The sequence below is a fragment of the Hemicordylus capensis genome, chromosome 2 (assembly GCF_027244095.1).
Source record: "Hemicordylus capensis ecotype Gifberg chromosome 2, rHemCap1.1.pri, whole genome shotgun sequence".
Taxonomy (NCBI): Eukaryota; Metazoa; Chordata; class Lepidosauria; order Squamata; family Cordylidae; genus Hemicordylus; species Hemicordylus capensis.
The window spans coordinates 408,019,164-408,023,964 of NC_069658.1; positions in this window are offsets into that span (position 1 = coordinate 408,019,164).

Here is a 4,801-nt window from a genome sequence, read left to right on the forward strand (position 1 = left end):
ACCCCTTGTGCGGCCTTACCCCCATGTGCTCTGTCTTTAACTTTTCTAGGGCAGCTGCCTCGTTGCAGACAGGTCCTGCGGCTGTCTCTTGCTTCACCCGGGTACTCCGGTTTGTGGCAGGCTGGATCCCTCTCCACCTTATTGCCGTGGCCGGCGTTGCTGCTGCTGGGTCGAGCCAGCGTTCATCAGCTTTTCGAGGGCCGGGCCGCCGCTGCTGTCTGCCTCCGTGGTCACCAGGCCCGCCGCCTCCGCCGCTTGCCCCCACAGGCGGGCTCCCTGCTATTTTTGGCCTCCCGGCCCTGGCCGCCAATGCCGCCTCTTGCCCGCGCGGCCGCCATCCAGGCGCGCTGCCGCTGCTCAGCTCCAGGCCCGCCACCGCCGCTTGCCCCCACGGCCGGGCTCCCTGCTATTTTGGGGTTCCCGGCCCTGGCTGCCAATGCTGCAGCTTGCCTACACGGCCGCCATCCAGGCGCGCCGCCGCCACTGAGCTCCATGGCTCGCCACCCCCGCTTGCCCCCACGGCCGGGCTCCCTGCTATTTTTTGCCTCCCGGCCCTTCCCGCCAATGCCGCCGCTTGCCTGCGTGGCCGCCATCCAGGCGCGCCGCCGCCGCTGAGCTCCATAGTCGCCAGGCCTGCCACCGCCGTTTGCCCCCACGGGCGGGATCCCAGCAATCTCTGGGCTTCTTGACCGCGCGGTCGTGGTCCAGGCACACCGCCGCCGCTCCGCTCCATGGCTGCCAGGCCCGCCACCGCGGCTTGCCCCCACGGCCGGGCTCCCTGCTATCTCTGGCCTCCCTGCCGTTGCCGCCTCTTGCCTGCGTGCGCGCTGGTCGAACTCGCCGCCGCCGCCGCTTGGCTCCATGGCCTCTGTGCCTGCCTGCCTGCTCTGGCTTCCTCAACCCCCTCCCCGCCCCCTGTGGCTTGCTTGTTCTCCTGGGTGTGGACCAATCAGGCGCACCCTGCAGCCCAGCCAATCAGCTGGGCTGCCGGGACACATTTCTCCTGGGCACACCCAGGAGAAATATATATATAGATTATGCTGACCAATTTTAAACCTGTAATTTCAGATAATGTGGCAAAGTTCTGTTTCGTGGCGTCGCAGCTCCATAAAGACTGTATTAGTAATTTGAACAGTTAGTGATTTTGTAAACTTTGAAATTTCCTGAATTTTCTTATTAATGCTATTAATTGTTATTGTTTGTTATTCTGGTCTGTGACCGCAATAAACTTACTACCTACCTACCAACCTACAAAATCAGTTAATACTAAACAAAATCATTAAAAGTCAACCAAGTGCCCCACTGCCTTCAAATTTAGGTGGTAGGTGGCCCCCATGGGGACCTACCCACCACCCACATTGGGTGCCCCTAGGACTTTTAGAAGTGGGCCGAACTGATCTGAATCTGAATCAAATAGAATCTAATTCAAATAGAATCTGATCAGATTCAAGTTTGCAGATTCTAGTTTGGATCGATCTGGCTGATTCAACTTGAGCTTGAATCGAATAGCAAAAAATCAATTCATGCACATCCCTAACTGTAATATACCTCTGGAGGTGTAATCTCTGGAGGTGTATTGTAATAGCCACAGTCAATATTAATTACAAAAATTGAATGCAGACAAGACAAAGCCATTTTATTTTATTTAAAGATAAACAAGCTATTAATAGAAAATCAATTAATTCCCAAAGTTAAATTAAATAATCTCTCCTTGTGGCTAACAGTACTAGCACATTGGGAATATTAATTCTTCATCTTCATCTTCTTCATTATGAGCTCCACCGCCCATTGAGGTCATCTGGAGAGGTCCATCACAAGGGGACAGGCCTTCTCGGTTGCTGCCCTGAGACTGTGGAATGCGCTCCCTACTGAAATACGATCCTCCCCATCTCCGACCCTTTTTTAAAAGCACTTGAAAACCCACCTCTTCACTCAAGCGTTTTCAGCTTTTTAAAGTTTAAAGTTTTAATGTTTTTAATTTTTAGATTGCCTAAATTGTTTTAAGATTTTTGTCTATATTTTAACTTGTTTTATGTTTTGCTAACCACCCAGAGACAAAAGTTTGGGATGGTGTACAAATCTGACAAACAAACAAACAAACAAACAATACTCTTGGAACACAAGCTAAGCATTATGGTTACTCCAAACCAAGGGGGGAGGCGTTACCTGGGGCGAGGTTGGCATTACCAGACCCTCCTTTTTGTTTTATTTTTTAAAAAGGTGCCACCATATGGTTTCATTTCCTCAGGAATATATTGGCTAGGTTATGCTCTAAGAGAGCAGTGCCAAGCATGGCTTGTCAAGATATCTGAAAGTATAATTTAACATCGCATCGTTTCCTATAGTGAATCTTTGCTAATGCAGTGGGAACCTTCCCAAATGGAAAATCAAATAGGTCACTGAATGAAGACTTTTCAAAATGTTTATTACTCAGTTTACTGTAACTGGAAAGGAATTATTATTATTAGTTTTCTTTCCAGGGTGGATTTGCCACTATATCATATCTGATCCATGGATCCCCAAACCCAGTGAAATTCAATATTTAGTAGGCAGCAGAAAAATTATTCTTGCAGCTGATCTTAATCACATGAAATATGTTCTACGATCAATAAAAGGCTTAACGTCTACCATCACCTGGTTTGTTAAAAACCGCTGATATATGGCCCAAATCAAATTAACAAAATGGAACATTTTGGTGAACTAGTTGATTATTTGCGCAGTACCTTTGACTAATGAAATTTATGTCCTCCTCCTCTTGTTATCTGCTTAATTTATTTTTGCATAAAATAGGAATACTCTCAGTACTCAGAGTCTAACCTTCGGAGACACTTCTTCTTAGAAAAGCCGTACATTACCCCCCCTTTGACATTTCCCACTGAATTCGAAACTACAGCATTTGCCCATGACTATGACCAACTCTACAGCTGTTGGGTGTTTTTTTTCCATATTCCCTTTTTTGTCTTTTGATGTCTTCATATATTAAAGAGACAATTCAAGGAAGACTAAATTTAAAGGTATGGTATGCTAGGGGAGCTCTCTGAGCAACATATCTAATTTACAGTGCAATGCTATGCCTGTCACCTCAGAAGTAAGTCCCATTAATTCAAATAGGATCTACTTTCAGCCACTGTTAGCACTGACATAAACTTAATATATTCTAAATAGCAGCTCCAAGGAGGCAAAGAGCATTTATTGATTTGCTTTATGTATTGCCTTTCTGCCTTTTGCAAGGGAAAGTGGGGAGATAGCAAATTCAGTTACTGATTCTGATATTTACAGTATTATTATTATTTCTTGTTTACACAGTCAGTTATTGACTGGTTTGTTTTATTCAAACATCGAGTCCTTCCCAAGGACCTGGAATGGCTGAATTTATCAATATTGTTGTTATTATGATAGAGATAGAGAAAGAGACAGAGATAGAGATAGAGATAGATATTATTATTACCTGGAGGAATGGCCACTAAGGAAGACAGTTCTGGGAGGAGCCAAATGGTGGTTAGTTCAAACTGAGCAGATAGAGGGAGCTTTGTTGTCTTACCTCTCCTCCTGAAGTAGCCACTGGAATGGCCACTAGGGGAGACACTTCTGGGAAGGAAGCAGCCAAAGGGTGTAGCTCACAGCTCAGTAAATGGAGGAGACCTCACTGAATGGCTGCTGATGGAAAATAACTTATTTATATGTTATGAGTCCAAGCATCTTAGGACATTCTAGGCCAAAACAGGAAGCTAGTGAAGGCACAACAGCCTTTGTGCAATGTGTTTATTCTAACTCTTCCATCATCCCCATCGTGCTTCTGGAGGTAGGATATGATATTCCAAACATATATCAAAGGTTTCCCAGCATATTGTAGTATAACCTTGTTATTATGAAGGGAAGAGATTACTCTTAATCTGGGCCAAAAAAAAATTCCTATTTGACTTTTGCCAGACCTCCATATTACTTTTGCCTTAGACACAGGGAAAGATGCTGCTTATGCAAAGAGCACTAAATATTGCTGTCTTTGAGAATATCAAGGTCATTGGAAAGAGTCACTTCTCTGACATTTTTGTCTGAATTTTTGCTGATCTATTGGCTTTACATTCTAATAAGCAGTAATTATTGTTGTTGTTGTTTGTTGTATTGCTTCATGAGCACATTCAACCAGAGAACATGATATAAATACGAAGTTCTGGTAAGAACTAATCTGCCTACTTTCCTTTCACTATCCCTGCAACTGGACTAAATTTGTTCCAAATCAGTTAGGCAGTTCACAAGTTAGCCTATGTGTGCTTCAAACATTCATACATTAGCCATATTGAATTGGAGTGGATGACATCATAACAAACTATGCCTTTGAGGTGTCCCTATGTATACCTACAAATGTACCAAATTTGGTCCACATTGGTTCCCACTTGCACCTGAAATGCTTATGCATCCACCATCTTGAATTGAACTGAATTACATAAGAAAACATGCCATTGAGGTGTCCCTTTGTGTCACTCATGACAACTGCACCATATTTGGTCCAAATCAGTTAGGTGGCCCACATGTTAGCCCACTTGGCCTCAAATGTTCATGCATCTGCTATCTTGAATTTGGATGGGTGGCATTGTTACCATACCAACTATGCCCTTGAGTTGTCCCCATGTGTCCTTACAGCTGTTGCAAATTTGGTTCAAATCAATTTGGTGTTTCATAAGTTAGCCCAGTTAGACCTCAAACATTCATGCATCCACCACTTGAATGGGGTGGATGACATCATCACAAACTATGCCATTGACCCCTATGTGTCACTCACTACAACTGTACCAAATTTGGT